Consider the following 22,951-nt stretch of genomic DNA (forward strand, 5'->3'; position numbering starts at 1 on the left):
TCCCCCACCTTAATTTAGTAATTTCTTCCATTAATACACTTATATTAATTGTTCATTAGTGTAAGAATTGGGCGACTACCGATTTTGTGAAATCACTTATATATCCACTATCTAAACTCATCTTACATATTTCCTTTTTTTACTTTCAAGGGATCAAGGATAACACATTACTTGTTGTAATATGCATCCTTTTCTTTGTGATTTTACCTCTCATTGGATTTGGCGTATACTATGTATTTATACGTTCTGGTAGATGTTTAGTGAGCACATCAAAGGAGTTTATTCATACAAGTAGTGGTTTACGTAAACCATGTGATAAAAATTGTACAGAATGCTTTTGTCAACTATTCAGGTGAATGTTTTGTTTATTTATCTAATAGTGTTATTCCTCTGACTAATAATTAATAGACTCAAATATATACATATCCCATTGGAAAGTCAATCAGTTTTAATCAACACAGAGCCCGGTACAAATGTTTGTTAGCCTAAGTTGTTCCCATACCATATCAACGCGGCTGGGTAAAATTGACAGAAAGAATTGAACAAAATCGAAATAATAGTTGTATGAGTGATAATGAGAAGGACTGAGCATTAGAGAATACTGTTAAAAAGGAAGGGATGAATTCTAGAAGTGAAAAATATGAAATGATAGTGATAGTCAAGAATGAAAGTAAGATAAAAATTTACGCTACAGTGATCGATTCTGACCGATAGCACCCACTATATCCAACCACTGGTCATGGGTAGCCCATGGACTTCAACCAGGTAGGCTACACCTATAAGTATGGCTCTTTTAAATGGTCAATAACTTCATAGATCTATCTCATATCTTAGTTTTTTCTATCTATAGTTTTCTTACAACACCATTCCTAGGCTAACCAACTTTACAATTATAGCTAGGTGTTCACTGGTGATGTGCAAGACATGTGCCAGTTACCTTTACCGATTAAGACTATCGGCCTCATCAATTCACTCACCCTATTTGAAAGTCTTCACACAACAATCAAAAATTAATTCCTGTAGAATTTGGGACTGATACTATATGGATAACTGTTGGAAATCATAGCTTATCGGACGGACTTTTCGTTGGGATTCCCAGGAAGTACACACTAATAAACCCATCATGGGTCGAATCCATGACCTTTCATATCTCGCAGTTCCCACACTGCCACCGAATACTGAGTTATTACACATTTCCAACAACAATAAATCCACTTAGGTGTATAACCTTTATTCATACATACTTGAATATTATATTCTACTGTTGTTGTTTTAAATAACTATTTTGGTACTCCTTTTTGTAACTTGTTTTTTCTCATCCATTTACATATTTGAAAAAAAATATTTTCCAGTTTCCTAGCATCTTTCACAGAACTATTCACAAGATCTAGTCGTACAACAGTAATCGATGGTAGTAATACAATCATTGTATCAAGTAATCATCATCATAACAACAAATTATTGTTTAGTAGGGTTAATTTTCATCTATAAAATTCACATTGATATATTGATCGATTTATTCCATGATAATATCGAGTTAGAATTAACAGTTCTTTCTCTTATTCAGACAAACAATGATTGTATTTTAGTGAATATACAAAAATAATTTATCCTATACACATTTTTCTTTCTGTTCATCATCCATGATTTGCATGCTGAAATAATTCACTGATGAATTTATTTTTTCTGTTCATTCATTAATGATTGATTATATATGTATGAAATTTCTTCTCATACCTTTTTAGAAATTCACTTCGAAATATTACTTTTTCATAATGTTTTTCTGCTAGACAAAATTTTTGTATCTACACAATTTTCTGATGGATCTATTCAGTAAATCATAATCAACTTAGGACCTGGCACAGATGTGTCAGCCCAAGTTGACATGCCTTATTAACATGGCAAGATGAATAGCAAACGACATCGAAATAATGTACCATTAATAATAGAAAAGACTGAAAATTATGTTCAAAAAGGTTAAAACTCAAAATCTGGAGAAAGATAAAGAATGCGTGAAACTGCTTCATTGTGACTGCCTCTAACGTGGATTGAGTAGAGTTTGAGCACTTACGAGTTATACTTTGGTCATTAAGCCATCCTTTCTTATTTTTCAGTAGCATACAATAAACATAGGAAAATAGAAATCAATATTGACTGAATCAATTTTCCTAGGGTTCCGGTTTTAAAAGAAACCTATTTTTTCCTTTTTACATTTAAAAATATGAGAAACCTTAAAATTTTGATTTCATTTCGCCATTTTAACTATCAACCAGTGCTAAATATATTATTACCAGATATAAAACGTATTTTATAATTAGACAACACATTACTTTCAACCAAGAAATGAGTAAATCGTCTTTTGAATGTTCCCTAATTGCAAATATTGTTTTCTATTCCTTATTTAAAACATCCTACAACATTAAAACTGGTTTATTATTGAAAATCTGACCTAATTTGTAATTTTCAATTTTAAAATATCACGGTTTATTACCCGACTTTCTCATGTGATTCGATTTAAACATTAATTTTGTCATTATACTGTAATTTCAAGGTATTGGTTTAATTTAATAATTTATAAAGCATTAGTATCCAACCGTGATTGCATGGGAAAACGTTGTATTGGATGTTCTTTTTGAAAACTTATAGGAATAATAATTACTATCATTCCGTTTTTTTCTCTGCTTAGAAATGACAAAGCCAAAAATTCAAAACAAAGTGATAGACTCGAAAAGCCGTACCCCTTACTTGCATTCGCAGCCTTCGATTCAAAAGTCACAGAGAATAAGGGATTCATCAACGGTCAAACCAATGGTTACTGCAATGTCACATCCAATGGTAAACTATCAAACGGTTCTTACAGACCAGTTAAACCAAAAACAGTCAGCTTTGAACCAGTGCCCTCTAAGAAAACAACTTCCAATTTCAGTGGAGTCAAAACAACTTGCTCACAAAACACCTTGTTCACTAATTTATCAACAGAAAATAGCACAAAAGCAGCAAACAAATATCACCGCACAGGTTCGAAAAGAGAAATTCTAACTTTGATTTCTAGAAATGGTACAATTGTGAAGTATATAATAAGATAAATACTGCGAGAATCCCATATTGTTTAAATTAATATATCCAGAAGAGTAATATTTATCACATAGTATTCCATGGTCAATCTCCGATTATATATACCTCGCAGTGTGCAACTCTCAGACTGAAATAATCGCACTCAATAAACACAGTAGTTAAAATAAGACGGAAAAAGTCTAGATCTAAACTTATGGGGAAACATATTATATTAATTATGAGACACATAAGGTTTACTTGACACTTCCAAAAATGTCACTTTGATTTCAAATAAAAACAAGTTACCATAGTAAACAGCACTTCCAAATAATTAAAAAGAAATACATTTTTAAACTATGCTGATGATGAGAACCATTCTTCTTTCGAGGAAATAAAGTTAAATTAGATTTTAAGCTTCAAAATACAAAAAAGCACTCCTTTCAAGAATGAGTGACATGAAACGTTCTTTTGTATAATAGCAACCAAAAGAGGAAAGAAATGATGAACATGTACATTAGCAACAACATCTTGTCTAATTAAAAAAAACACATTGAAATTCAGTAGAATAAAAGGAGATATTGGTTCTTACTTACTACCCTTTTTCTTTCCTTTAATTCATGACGTAAAATAATTCTGTAGCTGATGAAAGGTAAAATAACAAAATATGGCTTGGAACACGTATTCGATTACAGAGTAGAAAAATCCAAAGCGTATGGTTTTACACTTTTCAAATGGGAGAGAAAAGGTACATTAATTTGTTTAAAAACACTGTACAACAAGGGAGTGAACTACATTCAGTTAAAAGAAACCTGTTTTTTTAATCAGTAACTCAGATTTTTCTAAAGGACTCTCAATTGCTAGACATATAAGTTGACTATTTAACTCAGTCTGTTCAAAAAGATAACGTCTCACCTAATGATCATTTAATTTTTTTTAATAAGTTGATACTTATATTTTGTGTCACAATGCGATACATTAAAATATTATATGCAAAGATTAAGACAGTACGGTGAAACAAGCTGTAAATATATCCAATAGTAATCAACAAATTCTACTTGTTGTTTATCATTATCAGACCGCAAGTGGTTTCTTTAGAATTTCTTATTAGATAATCCATTAGTTTACCCTTACTTGATAAACTTATTTTACTTCTCATGAGATTTTCTCCTCCAAACATTAAGGCTCAGGGTCCTTATATTTTTGTTTCCCACTGACTATTTATTTATCTGTCACAACAAACTCGATTGGTCTTGAGTATTTATTCTTCAACGCTACATAGATTCTTGTTTAAACTGGCGAATGTCTCGAGTCTGAGGTATCAGTTTACATCTGAATAACTTTTAATCTAGGTAACGAAAAACTTCCCATGGTCTATCATTAAACTTCACTTCATAATGTAAATTAATTTCAAATGGATCACTTTTTATATATTTTAAACACAAAAATTAGCATAAAGTGGAACCACAATATCCATGCCTCATACAAATCTTTGAATGTGTATAGGCTTGGATACTATCCGGGTCCCCAAATTGAAGCATGTAGTTTTTTTAAGGGGCACTCCCTGATCCTGACCTAGAGGCCTAATCCATAAGGTAGTGTAGCAACGTTCGGGATGCATCCCGATGGTATCCGGTGACCAGGAGTAGGTTCATACACCATTTGTTCCCTTAAGATCCTGGAGCCGATGTGCACCATTGGTTTGGAATCAGAGTTTTCCGACGCCGCTAGGTAGGCGTCCGTATCCACCAACCCGGTTAAAGCTCCGGACATCCCCTTTTCATCCTCTCAATTTAGTAAACAGCACCCCCACCACGAAAAGGCAATGAGTAAGATTTCCCTGCTAATGACTTTATGCCCGCAACCTAATGAGAGCGTTTTAAGAGGGAGAGCGGATTTTCCCCACTCTCGGCCGTATCAGGGATTCGGGGGACTAAAATGGATTACTAACTCAAAACTTATGCTTGATCTTTTTCCATCTTATGTGTTACCGGACGGAACATATGATAATATTCTCCTGCGTGTAATTAAATTACTTAATTAATTTCTGACGCTAGTATTCTAATACTTTTATTTAGATAAAAACTGCATCATCAAGGAAGATAATAAAGAAACAATCCCAACTAGTCACCTGAAGTTTACTAAATTCTATAGTCAACATCTCTCCACCGCTTTTGAACATCACCAACAATTACACTCGAACAGTACATCTATAAAGCCAACTACATTCATTTCAGAACCCCGACTTGAAACAATGACTTATGAAGGACCAATGTGTTCTTTAAATGATCCAATTATAATTAATACATTACAACGTAAATCTAAAAACACACTTGATAATCAATCAAAACCTGCTTCATTTACTAATTCTCAATCATCTATTAATAAACAAAATTGTCAACAGAAAACAATCACTAATCAACCCCTTACAACGCAACCACTGACAACAACAGTTGTAACAGGTGGACGTCAACCACTTTCATCGAAAGATATATCTGAGCCATTATTACAAGCAACTACATATAACGAAAGTTTATCGGATCTAAAAACAGCTAGATTGAGATTATCACAGAAAGAATTTGAACTTTGATTATTATTTTCCGTTAGTCGTCTGTCCGTTGATGGGTTTCTCACATTTATTGTTTAGAATTCTGATCTATTTCCATTAAATGTTGTTCTCTCGCAATTCATTCCAATAGGAAATGAATATATTAATAATAAGGGAAATATCTACTATGAGAATTAAACATTTACATTGTAAGAAATACACCAATATAGTTATTATTTTCAATAAATGTGATAATCTAGTCGTGTTGCTTTTTTTTGTGGTTTTATCTTTATTCGATTTGGATCGTATTTATTTAAATAGTAATGATTCATTTATCAATATTAATCGATGAACTCTCTTGAATCTCTTGAAAAGTTGACGTATAGTTGGATATTCCAGGCCGAATTCAACTCAGGCTGATAGAGATTATTATGTAAGTGATTTTGTTTTTATAAAAAATAACCTCTTGTTTTTGTGTGTGTATTTGCTGATGTGATGAATTTCACTTTCTTGTTCTTATATATCTAACACAATTCGGTTGTATACAACTAATTGTTCTACTTATCTTCCAACCAACATTCATTATAATAATATTATTCTGGTGTGAAATAACCTTCATGTTCATTTTAAAGTCCACTTTACTTATAGAACTAATGGAAACAATAATCAATTGGTTATCAGTGATATAGACATTTATATATTTGCTTATGTATGTCGTTATTGTATTTATCTTAGAACTTTCCGCTTTTATAGATGACTACTCTTGAATTCCTACTTAATTTGAATGTCAAAATTAACGATCTGTGACATGCTACATATAAAAATTAGTAAAAATGTCGATTAAATTCTTGCCTCCCTACTTTTCAAATATTCCCTAATTGCCTTTTTTGTTACAAAAATATTTATTATAATATATTTAATAAAATATTTTCAAGCAATTCAATGAGTTATTACATGTGTACTGAGTGAAATGGTAGAAGTTATAAGTCAACTATCGTTATATAACACATAACTAGTGATGTAAAAAAGTTCAGCTACCATATTTGTTTATTTATTCTTTTTAATTATGATGATGATACGTACTTCATGCTCAGGTTTTGTTTTTTAATCTTATATTTATGTGTAAGCGGAATTAATTTACCTCTTTAGTCGCCTTCATCAATCAGCAGATTAAAAATATATATATAGTGTGAAATCGTGTTTTGGTTTTTTTTTCTTCACTACCACCAAACTAAACGCATAGACCCTCGAGAGTAGAAATAGAAAATATTTTATACCTTTTTCTCAAATAAGTGTCTTTGTTGTCAACATTGTGTGATTTGGGAAGCAAAAATGAAATATTGTCTATTGTTTTTTTAGCTATTTGTATCCTTTAAAACAAAACTGATTACTCTGGCAAGTGTTTATTACATTTATTGTTTTGAACAAGATCACGAATACCACCAGTCTGAAAACAGAAGGAAAAAAATACAATGAGGATGTTGTATTAAAGTGTATTTATAGAAAAATAAACACAGTACGTAGATTATTCAGAAATGTTATGTTTTTATTGTTGAATAGTAACTATTTGTTATTTTAATTAATAACAAGAGATAAAGAACATTTCTAATTATGATGTAATCGTTGTTTGATAAAAAAGCATCAATATGAAATTCGATTCGCAAAGATATATATGTTCATGTCGTTACATCACGTTACCCTCTATGTAAAAACTAGTTAGTAACTGTACATAAACCTTTAAGCATTTAGAAATTATCCAATGAATATAATTTTGCTATACTGAGAACAGATACGCAAAATAAATTGAGTTTTCCACACTTCGATCTCTAGCTTAGTCGTTTTTTTTAAATATTCTCATTATGTGATTTTTTCATGTATAGTGCGCGATTTAGTTTTAATCTATCACTTCTTAAAATTATAGCGAAACAGTAGCTTTAGTGTGATCATAGCATTCGTCTTTCAACTACTTTTTAGATTTGAATCCCACAACACGCACTATTACTAGCTCTCACGAAAAAGTGTAACTCAAAGCAAAATACTCAAACGTATACTTCATGAATGAGTTACATCAAAAAGAGGAGTAATAATTCTTAATGTGAACAGCAAGATGAAGTGAGATTCGACTGTTGGAAGAAACAACAATACCATATAATGACGCTACATATTTGATGTTGGTGAATAAAAAGTTTTTATTCGGTTACTTTATCACATTTCTTCCTTGATCAATAAATACCAATCATCACGGAGGAAGCCATCACAAAAGTGTTTGGTATAAAAAAGTATTTATAGATTATAAGAATAAGTGTAGCATAACCTTATACCGGTGTTTGTTTGTTAATAAATACAAAGTTCCGTTACATCTACAAAATTATGTCTCAACACTACAAGCACTAATAACCCAAGAAAATATTGTGTTAACCTACTGTAATTTGATAATATCCAACACCATATGGTCTTCCAGGATGTTTCAGCAGTTTTACTTGACGAATACCTGTAGTTAGACGTGTCAAGAAAACACGGAGAGAACAAATATGCCCCCAACTATCTCCAAGTGCCGGTACTAGACATGAATTTTGATCGATTCTGCATTGCTCTTTTACAACTTTCTCTTCTTCTATAACACAATCAAATTGTTCTGAATTCAGATTTTTCGCATCGAATTTAGTTGTAATTTGATTTGTAAGAATAACCTGAAAATCATAAACTAAATGTAATCAGAGTGAATTAAATAAACTAAGTAGAAATCCTAATATTTTTGTAAGTCATTTTTATTTGAGAAACAAAAATACGCTAGTAAAGCGTTGTATTTCCAAACATTTGATATTGATGTTCACCTAAAGCCAACAGTCAAACATGATTGTTACATATGAATCCATCCACATCAACATAGATGAAATGCACTATAATACACGATAAATCAAACGAGTAATGCGTTAAACAGCTGAGAAGTCCAAATATTAATTGTCAATCTTTTGTATGTGAAAAAGATGTATAACTTATTGGGAGGAATTCAAAAGCAAAAAGATCTCCGAAAATTAGTTTTAGTTACGAAACCGGGCCAGTCAACCAAATAAGGACTCGATATGGCGAGTACAAATTTAGCCTAGTAATCGGGTATTTAAATTCTACTCGTTGCTAAACGACATAAAGTAAACCTGTACATTACAATTGTTTACGTTTAAAGTGACAATTACCTATAAATGCTATTCGTACTCTATATTTTGTGTCATTTTTCCATTTCACTGGGAAACTACTTCCTTCGCTAGTCAGTTCTTTTTTTTCTTCTCAAATACGTTCATCAAGCGGATGCTACGAGTCGTAAGTGTTTTTTTGTGAGTAATCACCACCAGGCTAAACTATGCATATTAATTCAGACAATCAGTTCTCCTTGAGGTCGATCACAGATAGAAAACTCTTAATTTTTCAAGATGTTTGTGTATGAACACACATAAACAATAAGTGGTTCTACAGTAATTAGCTTATGTTAAAACTCCCACTGAAGGTGACTTACTCAGCAACAACATTCAACTCTCAGCATAGATAGGCACAAAGCTAGCTGGTTTAATATAACCGGACAGAAAAAAATGTCAATCAATAAGGGAAGTTAGTTTACTAAACAAAGAAATGCAAGGATGAAAATTGTTTGGTAAAAACGTAGTTACTCATGAGTAGCACAATTATGACACATAAATCACGCATATCAACATTTCACGTAATTGCCGTCTTCTCTAGCATAACAAATGGTAGAGAAAAGTACCCTTCCGTAGTTCAAACAAATAAATGTATAATAGTGAAGAAACACTAACGAATGGTGATCATGGACTTATTATATTTTAATTAAACCTCACTTTAACAGAACAAGGTGATTAAGGCATGAATAATATCTTATTGTGGGAATGATTTGTAAGAATAAGTGAAGCAGTATCTGAATATGTGTTACTCACTCACTGAAAGTTGAGTATTTACTCTTCCCAACTAGACTGATAATTAAAACGATAATCAAAATATTGAAAATTAAAAAAAACCATATAAAATAATCCAATATACCATAGTGTATATTTATTTACTGGGATGAAACTAGAATAACAAATTCGTCAAGGATATACAATAAATATTGAGATGACTTACCGCAGCCTGTTGACGCCCAGCAACGCAGAGTAACATTTGTGTTACACTTGCCAATAATCTATTACGTTGAGGAATATCATCAAAATCGTAACGAAATGGGAGAGCGATACTGTCAACCACAATCAGTCGAATCTGAATTAAGATCAATAAACATTTGTGGCTAAAATCAGCTATATCAGAGTTGATGAATTTCCTTAAAAAGTAAAGGACCTCTTCACCGAATAAATTTTTCTCTCTTGATATTTCAACTGGTAATTTCCCCTAATTTAAATACGAATAACTTCAATGTTTTAAATCCCACTGAACTAAAGAAATATTAAAATAATACTTAGTATGTAACTGGAAAGAATTATTCACTTCACATAGAAGTAGTAATACGAACCAAACTGTCAGCACGATTTACTACATATACTATTCAAAAAATATTAAAATACCAACTATAATCGGTTGTTGTTTCGCACTGAGTTTAACGTTTGACACATGAGAATCCATCGGCATATTCCAATACAAAAGTAGTCTAGACTACCTTTACTTGTGAGATAAATCACTTTCATCCATAGATAATAGAATAAATTCAACGCATTTAAGATCATATACATAATAATAATAATTTACCAAAGGATGTTGGTCACAAAATTGTTCTAAATGTCGACAAACAGCTAATAACTTCAAATGATCAGTTATTCGTATGTAGTGAATTCCAGACATTAGACTTTCAACAGTTGGACAATATTTTTTAATGAAAGATTCATCTGTTCTTTCCGGATCTATTAATAAATCAACGTAATAATACTAACAGTTATGAAATATTTGAGGGGTTTACATAAGTTAAGAGAATTGAGTCAGTGAAAAACAGATGAATGAAGATAATTTTAGCATGCATAAAATAACAGTTAACTTAGCGAAAGTTGTGTAAAATAACATAAAAGTTTACGTGTTATATCCGAGCAAAGATTAAATCACGAGTAACTTCTGAGACATAATAATTGACTAATATTATCTATATATTCTTATGGTGTAACTATTCAATAATTAGATTATGTATATTTATATTCCTCTTATAATAAGCTTCATTTTGACCTATAATTTATTATTATACGATTTACTGTCCCTAAATTATGCTCAGTTTATCAACTACTGCCTCCCACGTTCACAGTCACTTTTTGGCTTTATTGTGTACAAATGTTATTTCCTATTTTATGGTGCGTTGCGGTCTGTTTGGTTGATATATAAACCCAGTATGTCTAAAATAAAATATTCGATTCGCATAGTGGAAGCTGGTATTGGTGTTCTGGACTCAAGTGGACGGAATAGGCGGACGTAAGACCAATAAGGACGTTAAGCTGCCCTTACCGGTCGAACGTCATTGGCTTGGCACGGTGCTAAGATTGTATATGTCTTATTTTGATTGGTGGGTAAATCACGTGATAAAAAGCCGGACATAAAGTCATAACATTACCGACTGTTTATTATTAGTTATAATAGTCAATTTTATTGTTTTTGTTATTCCTATAGATTAATTTCTGAATAATATTCAACTAAATATTACATCTTTCGAAATACAACTTAACTGTGATCTATAAATGCTGAAGGGTCTGGTAAAACAAACCATCGAAAAGCATAATCGATCACGAAAAATAAAAATGTGGATATGAAAAGGTTTCGTGTAAATTGGTTTACTGTGCAGTCAATTTTCATCATAGACTGATTTCATCCAGGATACTGTTGAAAACCAAGGAGCACGTACAACTGCCTTAATCAAGTATGAATCTCCTTGATGAAATTGTACCATCAGACGCTAACATAGTAGCTCAGGGTTCATTGTGAGGCCGAAAGGGGTTCGATCCCGTACAAAAAACTACTCAGTGCTCCGTGATTTTCAATAGTACCTCAAATGATATCAATATATGATGAATACTAACTAAAAATGAAATGAGTAATAAAATGCCATCTCACTTGATTCAATATAATGATGTTTACAATGATCTGCCAATGCAGAAGCTATTTGCCGAACACGTTCAGGTATGAAGTTTCCTTCAGTATCTAGAAACAAAGCTTGTCCATTGAGACCACTGAACCATTTGGGAATTTGTACATTAACACAAGCTTGAAGACTGTCAAGATCGTAAATTTAAGAAATAAATACATTAATTTCGAAAATAATTTGAAATATTCTTTTAATTAATATAGAAGTTGCATTAATTAAACATGATAAATGTATAATATAATATTGATTTACTTTCAAGTGATATGATAGGAGAGAATGTTTTATTGAAAATATAACGGAAAAGATATTACAATATTTGATACTTTAATGGTTAGCACAGAGGGATTGTGGAGACTGCTGAAATTTGTACCCTGAATTACGAATCGACAATAATTAGACAACCATTTGAGCTAAGAAGCACCGTACATATGCTTCTTTCTAGCATAGAACTCCTCAGGAGTTCGAATCCACAACCGCACAGAGTCGAGCCCCAAATCTTCATATATATCGCAGTGAATACACAAATTTTAGACCAATAAGCTGGCTTATATTTCTAAATTTATTATTCCATAAGAAATAATAGCAAACCATTAGAGACTCTGAATTACATGGCTCAAAATCGTTTGCAATGGCGCAGGTGCATCCACTCTTTGTGTTCTCCCAAATTCTAATCTCCTGAATCCTCCTTATCTCTTTTTTTCTCTTTCCAAGTTTGTTTCACTGGATTATACTCTTTAAATCACATCTTCAAACCCTAATGTTTCCGATTACTGCTTATATTATTAGCCCCTCTACCACTGCAGGATTTGAATCGACAATTGCATCTCTGTGCTAATGTGGTGTGGCAACTCGAACTGATGTACGTACGTACGAAGTTCCACGTTGTTACTGACTGACTGACTGAATAGCAAACCAAGATTTTCTACAATAGTAAAAAACACCAGAGTTTTTAATCGAAATCGACTACAATTGTATCAGTTATTCAATTAAAGTAATGTCATTTAGTTATGAAAAAAACATTTTGATGTATTTTTTCCTGTTTTGAAAATGTCATCTAAAGTAAAAACAGAAATAATGAATTACTAGATAGTCATTTTGTCCTAATCCAGGACTTCTGTACTGGAAACTCATAAATGAAGTAAGGAAAATCCTGTAACATAAACGATTACAGGATGCCACCAGTTCAATATAGTTTGATAAGGATATTTTTACGATTGTTTCATGAAACTATGTATACACCACACAAACTGACAGTCATTGAAAAGCTTTCTGATAACATTGATATTATTTACCAGATGATAAATATTACATACGTTATCATTGTGTTACTCCATCCATGATCTACCAACCTCTTACAATAATAAATCAAATATACCAACACAGTTATTGAGTGCTAGGTTTGAAGCTATCACGAGTTCCCTTAATCGGCGAACGAGAACAAGACTCGGTGACCAAAGACCAGTAAGCTAGCTATTGATGCGTCTCAGCCCCGCTAACTAGAGGGAGAAGCCCAAGCTTGGAATGGGAAGTATATTCTGCAAAACAGCCAGAAACGAGAGATAACAACAAACACAATTCAAAACGTACATATACAGTGCAAAACCGTCCTTGGGGAGAGTTACCAAATAGCATAATAAAAGACGCAACGGACCAATAGCATTTAAGATATTTCCCAGTGAGAAATACGACATGAAGGTGACAAGAGCGCCTTTGGAGCGAAAACAAAGAAATTCAAATTTTCTAAATAAAATGACAAAATTAGGTCCTTTCCCAAGTGAGTTCTGGGGATCTAACGTCCCCAACGTTGAGAACTTAACTGACTTTATATTGATTAATCACGTTTAGTCTAAAGAAAAGTATACTTAATCTAAATTCATTATGAAATCAATAGCATTCTATGTAACCTCTGGTAGTGGATTAGTGTAAAAAATAAAGAATTTTCTTTCTATATTATTTATCAATATTTGACGTATTATTATTTAAACATAAAGCCTGATATTAGTATTACATATTTAAATGAAAAAGAAATAGTTTCCAATAAATGCAATGAATAATCTTCAAGAGAATAGATCTACAAAACCTGTACCCAGCAACAATATTTAAAAAGGAATAATTACATTAGATTAATAACATTACATCCATCAATTCATAATCTATGTATAAAATAATTTATTTATTATTCTTTTTCACAAAACTAATATAGAATTTACAATTCAATTTTACTTTATATTTAATATAAAGCTAAATATGATTGGTGTTAATCGCTTGAAATAATTCAATAGACCTGTAATTTAATTTTAATTAATACTTGTTTATGAGAAGAATATCTTTTTTTCCAGTTTTCTTAAGCGTATTCATAGTATCTATCTGTCTGTACAATAAAGACCAGTTTTTGTTGTTGTTGGAGTAGATCAATTTAGTGTAAAGAGAGAAAAAAATAATTTTCCACTGGTTATTTGTGTAAAAAAATAAAGGAAATCTAACTTCTAATGAATAGCTTTAACAATATAATAAACGTCAGTCACAATGAAAAATTAGACACGTAAATTCAAAGTCTATTGATTCGTTCTTTCTATGAATAAATCAGCATTGTGTACTACTAGGACACTGAATTCTATGGTTTACTCCTCTATACTAGTAGATTTAGATTGGTACTGGGAGCCGAAGTAAAGGGTTATTGCTCATTACTAAACAGTTACTTATGTTTGTGAACACGAATTCAAAATATTGGACTTGTATTTATTTTCTTTAATAGTGCAACGGTATTTTAGGATAACTTGAAACTAAAAGTTATTTGGTTAAAAAAGTAGGGAACATATAATTCAATAGTTTATATACAAGTAACTGATCAATTCTTGTATAAGTGACGAAGCCAAAATTGGTATTAGATCATGAGGTCACTAAGTGATGGAGTAAGCTTTGTAGGTAGGTGAAGGCTACATTGTTTGGGTTCGAGTAATTATCGTAACAAATGGTTGGAGACATTGAGTAACACGGCTTAGAATCAGTCGCAATGGAGTAGATGAATTTACTATGTTTTAAAATACTTATACTTGCTATTCTGCTAATTCACTCTGTCTTTTCTAATCATATTATCTGTGACTAACCTTTTCTAGTACTACAAATACTATTACTACTTCTACTAAACTGGCATTTTTTTTTATAATTTCATCTCGGTGTACTAATAATGTGTGGGAACTTGATCCAATCAGATTTTAAATTACTTATGACCAACTGAACACAAAATATTTATATTTGTAACCTTATATTGACACCTATTAATTACAGTGGATCCACTTGTAGTGATTCGTACAATCTGAATACTCTATTACGAGAAGCTTCCAAATTTTATCTAGATATGAGATGAAAATGCAGTGGAAGGATTTTGAAGGGCGTAATATAGTGATTTTAATTATACATCACAGAAACTGAAAAAGTAGACTAAATATCAGTCTGTCAGGGATTAACCAGCGTACAACCTGAATGCAAATGTACACCGACCCAAATCATCACATCACACCAAGACGGTGAGATTAAGTTGATATTATATGTAGAGAAGAATTCGAAATAACAGTAGAATCGATGATAGCTAAAAAACTGAGTACATAGAGTGGTTGGAAAATAATGAATAAAATCGAGAGTCAGAATCGATGAGGATATAATAAGAGGAACTAATTTTAACTGAATTCAACTAATTTTAAGTTATATCACCTAAAGTCACCAACAAGTGATCGAAATTATTGCATGAACTTTATTCAGGCATTATGGACTTTTACGCACGACTCACAACAACAGTAAATAAATTAATGGACTAGTGTGATATCTTACCTCATTCGTCCCTAGAAGTGAATAATATCGATAAATTACTTATAGATAACCTAATCACATGAATATGTTTTACAGGGTTGTAGAAAGTTTGTAAAAAACTCAAGAACCAGTCACTAGTCAATGACTTAAGTGGTCAATCTTGACGAATAAGCTGGACAACAAAGCACCTTAACGAGATGAAATAGAACTAATTTATCGTGTGCATGAATGGATGGTTAGCTGAACTTCGTAGACCATTTCAACGATTGGTTGTTAGTGTTTATATCAAATTACTTGGATCAAAAACCAAACAGGAAAACTTGAGTAAGACGAATCGATCACTACAGAGAGTTAGGCGCTAACATTCTTACATAAACAACCCGTTCATGAATATAATTTAGTTCCAGAATGCTTCATCCAAGGTTTAGAACGCATAAATATAGCGTGCTTAATTAATTGGCAAGGGTTGACAGCTCGTAGGAATCATGACTTTCCCTAAAACTATCGAACAACCTTACTGATAAATATTACTATATACTAAACCGCTAACACTACACGAGAAACTTTGAAAAATTCTGTACACTTATTAACCACATACTCATCATATCTCTCGTCGGTATAGTTAACTCTAAATTTTCATATTCAATTACTAATAACACTTAAAGAAATTCATGCTGTCAAACTATCGATGATCGTTAAATAAAAACCCAAACAATATTGCTTTTCTTTGTTTTAATTCATCAAAAAAGAACATTGCAAAAATCAAATACATGCTTAATAAAGCATCAAAGATAATAATACTAATAGACAAAAGTCGAAGAATAGAGTTAGAAAGGAAATTATGCAAATCTGAACCGAGTACTAATGAACATATAAATAAATAACAGAGAAAGTACTACTATGAAATTGAAAAATATTATAAAACCATTCCAATTTTTACCGTTACATTTAGAATAGAATAAATTTCTCTGAGAAGGGGAAGTAAAAGCTACGAAATGCCACATTTGCATATAAATACACTATTTCATTTTAAAGTGTTTTGTGGAGTGAGGGAGATGATTTCTGTCCCCAAAATAACGAAATTATTCGTGAACAACTAAGTCAGACAAGTCTACAGAAAGATAGTAAGTTATCTATGATATTGACTCAAGATCGAGGCATATTACTAAAAGAAAGAGTTTGAAAATTTCAGCTACTTGACTATGATTTCGACAATTAAAGCTTGTAGTGATCATACTGAGACTTTTAAATTCAGTGTCCGATCTTGTGTATAGTCCTTAGTCTATTACCAATTTTTTATTTCTCTCATTACATCGTTTTGTGTCATCTAGAAGGAGTTAGTAGGTTGACATACTTGTTTGGATACACATAATATCGATTCGGAACACGTAAAATATATTAATTGTAATTGAATCATATATATATATATATATATATATAGACATTAAAGAAAAAAACATATTTTAGGCTTGATTACTACTAGAAAATAAACAAAAAGTCTAAAAGTGTCATTATTTCCAATACTCCCTGATTCTTACTATTTCCTTAATTGATGTTAATTTGTGTTGAAAATCATCATTAAAATATTCACACTTAACATTCTTCCATAATCCGTTAATTATTATTACATGCTAAAAGTTGTGAGTAAAACTGATTGAAATTAGAAATGTAGAGCGTTAGATGTCAAATTAGTAGTCTAAAAGTTAAATGATCGCCATGAATCCTGAAAGATCCTTGGTTCGATCCTCAGTGATGTGAATATATACTGATGAAGAGTATAATACTAAGAAAAAAACAGTTATCCATCGCTTCTCGGTTTTAAATAAGTGTCAAAACAATTTAACTCCGTCTTATAAACTATAAAATTTCGATAATGTAATAAGACGAAGATTATCAGAAATATGTGATATATTACCGCAATACATTTCGAACAATCTGATCACACATACTTGACAAGAACATTTATATATAAAAATAAAAGCTCAACTAGACTGGAAACGGGGTAAGAGGGATAATAATAATAATAATAATGTGGACACTATTTGAAACCCAATCACTGGATAATAAGCTAATATCACCGGGTTTAAGGTGAGAACAAACTGTTTTTGAATACACAAAAGGGGTTTGAATTTTCGTATGGCTAAGGCTTCAATAAACCTTAGTATACGCTCTTTTACACCTTTACACAACACCACAAAAGCCGAGTTAAGATCAATCTTATGACCTGTTTCGATTATATGTTTAGCAATAGAGGATGACGGATGTTTATCCTCTACTCTTAATGGGTCACTTGATTCTATTTGTTTCTGCAACCATTTTGGTACATGTTCACATACCCGAATTTTGAGATCAAGATTGCTACTCCCTATGTATTTGTAATCGCACACACACATTTAAATTGGTAAACACAGTGGGATGTTTAGAACAACACATATAAGCGAACAATATTGTTTTCGATTAGATCCTCAGTAGGATGTGACACAATCGTTTTCATGTCGTTTAGGTTTTGGATGAAGCATGCACCTTGTTCTTTCTTTGATAACGACCTTGCTGCTCAATACGTTTTGTTAATGACTAATTTAAGCCTTTGCTTCAACAAAAGGATATATAAATGTTCTTAACATGTATATAAATGATCAGATTGTTCGAAATCTATTGCACCAATATGTCACATAGTTCTGATAATTTATGTCTTCTTATTACAATAACGAAATTTATCAAAAGGACTAATTGCTTTAAACTATAAAACCCCAAAATATATTATTTAAATATTACAGAGATAGACAGATTTAGTAAATTGTCCAAATATTATCTCATTAAAATGTTTGGTCAATAAATATTTCAATTATGCATTATTAAATATATATTCGTAAATATTGAATATTCAAGAAAAACTTCTAGCATTATTACAGTTAGACAACAAAACATGTAAAAATAAACAATATTATTTTACTTATCGAAATCATGAGTCAATTGAAGTTAGACCACCATGGAAAACCTGGAAGCACTGGACAGCCGTTTCGTCCTAGTATGGGACTCCCGAGCAGTGAGCATCCACGATCCCACACCCCGAGGGATTCGGACCCAGGACCTATCAGTCTCGCGCCAGGCGCTTAACCAACTAGACCACTGAGCAGGCATTCAACGGTGTTAATGTCCAACTTCAGGAGATAATCCTGGAGTTCTAGTGAGAAGTCGTTACCAGTGGATTTCAACCAGGTCTGTTATGAGATATCAGCTCACTGAAGACAATGGTGTACGGTGGCGCAACTTCGTAGATTGGTTGAAGTTAGACATTAACACCGTCGGATGCCGGCTCAGTGGTCTAGTTGGTTAAGCGCCTGGCGCGAAACTGATAGGTCCTGGGTCCGAATCCCGTGGGTTGCGGGATCGTGAGTGCGCACTGCTGAGGAGTCCCGTACTGGGACGAAACGGCTGTTCAGTGCTTCCAGGTTTTCCATGGTGGTCTAGCTTCAATTGACTCATGATTTCAACAAGTGATTTTTCTAAAAATCTCCACAAAACCTATTCTGATATCATTTTAAATTTAAATTTTTCAAATTAACAAAATATACTAATATGCATATTAAATAAAATACAGATAGGAAGCAACAGATTACTTTTTTGAAAATTACTAATCGAAACAATTAATTTTCCAGAAAACAAAAATACTACTTATACATACAATTTAAGTAGTGATATAACAACTAAGCTTTTATTAAGGATGTTTTTATTATTTTTTCAAGAGATAAACAAATAAATAACTAGACTAAACTGAATTAATATAACATTAGAAAAAGAAAATTAAGCAACATTTCAGTAGAATTAATCTTATATTTTATAAACAATGGATAATTTGTAATCCGATAACTATATTTCATATAAATAGTAGTCATGAATTGAACTACATCTCTTTTAGATACCTACTACAGAAATATGTAACATAAACAAAGTCCACACCGAACTGATGAGTCTAGAAGAGGAAGAAACACGCATTCTGGAATCCACTTTCAGGGTATTATCTAAATTTACTTAAAAACAAAATGAATTCACCTTCTTTCTTGAACGTTTGCGTTGCATGTATATTGTTTTAAGAAATTACAATTTGGAAATTGAGTTTCTCAAGGTGTAAAGAGAAATGTTGAATATAGCCTAAGTGTTGTCCTACCTGTTACGTTTTGAGTGGTTTGAAAACGATTTATAATGAATAGAGAATATCTTGTTCCTAACAAGTCTGACGACATACGTGAAATTCATTTGTAAATAGAACTCGTTCCTCTAAGTCTGTAGACAGAGGTCAGGTCAGTTAAAGTAAAAGTATGAATATAATAACCTAAGACAAAATTGAATCAGTCCAGTTGACAATAATTTATAATACATTGGGAAAAGAAGAACAAGAGAAGTTGGAAGGTATTCAAATAAACAAAAGCAATAGAATCCAGATCAGAACAAATACCCATTAAATAAAAAAACACGGTTATAATTATTCCATTGAAAGAAAAGTCATGTCTATCAAACAAAAAAGACAAATGTTAGACTGAATTCAACTGAATATGAATATACATGACAATGACCATCCTAACATAAGGATAGAAAACAGATGGAAGGTGGCTAGCAGTGGAATCTAGGAAGCGCGTTTCGTCCTATGTGGGACTTGTCAGTTAGCTGTACCTGCAACTTAAAGTTGATTTTTACTCCGAGACTCTAACTCAGTAACGTTCGCTTCAAACACCATCGCACTATCTACCTAGCTACTGTATCATATGGATGGATAGTGAAAAAATGTTTAGGAACAAATCCAAGTATCAGAGGTCAAGTAAGTTAGGTGTCAATCGATAGACTAATCACGAAAGAGGAGTTGAGTTGTAACCAGACAAGTCATTGAGTGAAAAAAAGAATTCAGCAAAGAAAAATTTCCTTTTGACGAAATAATTCACTTAGGCTGTACATTCATATTTATAGTTATATAGAAAATATGTCTAAAAAAGGATAGAAAGATTGCATCATAAATTGATTCCAGACTCTTATCATCAAATGGGATTACGAAGTAATCAAGGGGTAAGAAAATAATATCCAGATGAAAATAATTTACGGATCAGATAATTGTCCACTTGACAGATATGAAGAAAAACAACAAACACAAAGGTCATAATAATAAAAACTGAATAACAATCAAGAAAACTTGTTTAAGGTAGTAATAATAATAACGGATTACAATTTAAAATTACACAACAGTAATTTAAAAAACCAATAATAATCAAACAAGAAGGATAAAATTCGAAACATACTACTAAAGGGAATTAGGGTCAAGGAAGGATGAGAGGTTGAACGAGTTGTTTTTGCACGCAAAGTTCGGGCTTGAGTTAGTGGATTGCCAATGTCACATAAATATTACTATAAATACGAATGTACAGCATAAGTAAATGATTTCGTCGAAAAGAAAATTTCCTTCGCTGAATCCTCCTTATTTTTATTCAATGACACAATGGGTTATTTTAATTATCTGGAAATACAAGTTAACCTTGTTAATATTGACGAAGGACTAAATCACTTCAACTACTTGAAGTTACACCGAAAATAAGAAAGTAAACTAACATCGGAAAAGCTGGTCAAGGAAAATCAATTTTATAATGTAATAGAAACTTTTTATGATATTTTCAAAGTGATTAAAAACAGAAATGACAAATTATTATACTTATAACGAATTTTATGCATCATAAACAAACTGACTTCTAATTTCATCTTAAGACTAACATTTAGCCAATACATACAAAAGACCTCAAAACGAACAAAGAACTTCATAATATTCATTTTCAAAGATATTAGAAGTACGGTAGTACTCTAGAACAGTTCAGTAAAATAAAATTTTGTCATTAAAAAAGTGTAACGCTCTTTTATGATAAAACGACTCAAAATAAATGCTGTAAAGTCCTTAGACAAAATTAAATTTACTCAGATTGTCTGCATAATTGTATAAGAGGAAAAAAAATAAAGAAACATAAAATTGGAGAAACTTATGAAGTCTAAAAATAACAAAGGTAATCCGAATAAGAAGTATAGGATTATTTAAAGAAATAAAAAGAAACGGGATCCATTCCACTGTAGTCAGTTTTGAGTTAAGTAATAATGAGAATTTCTGTTTCATCATTTAAAATTATTGTTAATTCGTAGAATATACCACTTGGTTTATTAAAGATCCTTATGACTAGTTATATGTCTTAACATTTACTTCAGCTAAAACCATTACCCCAAACCTATACATACATAATGGAAAAAAGCCCATAAACTATAGTCAAAACGTACTTTCTGTGATTTACTTTTTTCTGTTTCTCTTTAAGGACTACTAAACCACGGCACCTTTTATGGGTTGGTTATATAAGATCTGTACCTTTAAGTGAGTATAGACAGTGGATTGAAGTTACTTTTTAACCTGAAGCAATTAGTTCCTTCAATCAATTTAGATAGTGTAATAAGAAAATGAAGAGTATCAGAACTATGAAATTTAGTTTTTATATATGTGATGATGTCTTCTTATTACACTATTTATCAACATCCAAGAAATTCAACAAGCTTGATTGATGAAACATGCATGACCAAATATCAAAGCTTAGAAAATGTTAAGCAATTAAGGAAGTGCTAGAACAACTGACTGCCATAAAATGAAATCATCAAAACGTGAATAAACTTCACAATTTTTATTCATTTTCTGAGAAAAAGTTTTATGCAGTTGAATAGAACATGAAGGTCAAATGAACCACGGACTAACCAGAACTGGGTTTTTCCAACGCCTGGTTCACCGCACAACTCAGTTAATCGTCCAGTTGGGAAACCTCCGCCAAGAAGATCATCGAAACTATGTCAAAAAAGATAGATCATGCAAATAAAAAATATTATCAACAATTCGTTTTCATGTTTTGAAACTACTTCATTTCAAAATTAATTTGAGACAAGCAAAAACAGTAAATTCAAACTCAATATTCTATCCGGAATAAACAACAGATCAGATCACATACTCACCTTCGACACATACTTACGATATAATTATATCGCTTTCCTTTAACTGGACTATTCTCATCAACTGTTTGTAATGCACCAAGCAAATCCCATGCTGTGCATAAACCGAATAGACCAATACTATTCATATCCATACATTCAATAGATGATTGATTATAACGATGAACAATGTCCAATGCACTACGGGCAGCTTTAGTGTTTACTCCACATACTTTTAAAAAATAGAACAAACAAAAGTGTAAGGCAGACCTTAAAAACTATGAAGATGCTAACATGGTATAGATTGCAGTAAAAGATGTTCCATGAAGGATTATGTTGGAGCACGTTGACTGGCCCATCCTTAGCCAATCAGCGTCAGGAAATAATTGGAGAAGACTCTAAAATTTTCTTGTATAAAGTTATAAATAAACTGACGT

General features: G+C 31.7%; 2 protein-coding genes across 3 annotated transcripts in view; one reads left to right on the forward strand and one right to left on the reverse strand.

The window, feature by feature from the left end:
- The window catches only part of MS3_00007543 (uncharacterized protein), a 93,089-nt gene extending 85,119 nt beyond the window's left edge, over positions 1–7,970 (forward strand). The window contains exons 18-22 of one of the 2 annotated variants that reach the window (XM_051215834.1): positions 151–352; positions 1,353–1,435; positions 2,687–3,018; positions 5,130–7,115; positions 7,574–7,970. The gene's annotated coding sequence lies outside the window, so the exon portion shown is untranslated. Of the gene's footprint in view, positions 1–150; positions 353–1,352; positions 1,436–2,686; positions 3,019–3,693; positions 3,800–5,129; positions 7,116–7,573 lie in introns of those variants that run through there. The other variant, XM_051215835.1, reaches the window with a different exon arrangement.
- Positions 6,875–22,951, reverse strand: part of RAD51C (DNA repair protein rad51c) — a 42,813-nt gene continuing 26,736 nt past the window's right edge. Inside the window, exons 14-20 of the mRNA XM_035734403.2 lie at positions 22,539–22,746; positions 22,288–22,374; positions 11,684–11,841; positions 10,343–10,494; positions 9,728–9,859; positions 8,023–8,289; positions 6,875–7,046 (exon numbers count right to left, since the gene is read on the reverse strand). The gene's annotated coding sequence lies outside the window, so the exon portion shown is untranslated. The remainder of the gene's footprint in view (positions 7,047–8,022; positions 8,290–9,727; positions 9,860–10,342; positions 10,495–11,683; positions 11,842–22,287; positions 22,375–22,538; positions 22,747–22,951) is intronic.

Source organism: Schistosoma haematobium, chromosome 4, assembly GCF_000699445.3.
Source record: "Schistosoma haematobium chromosome 4, whole genome shotgun sequence".
NCBI lineage: Eukaryota > Metazoa > Platyhelminthes > Trematoda > Strigeidida > Schistosomatidae > Schistosoma > Schistosoma haematobium.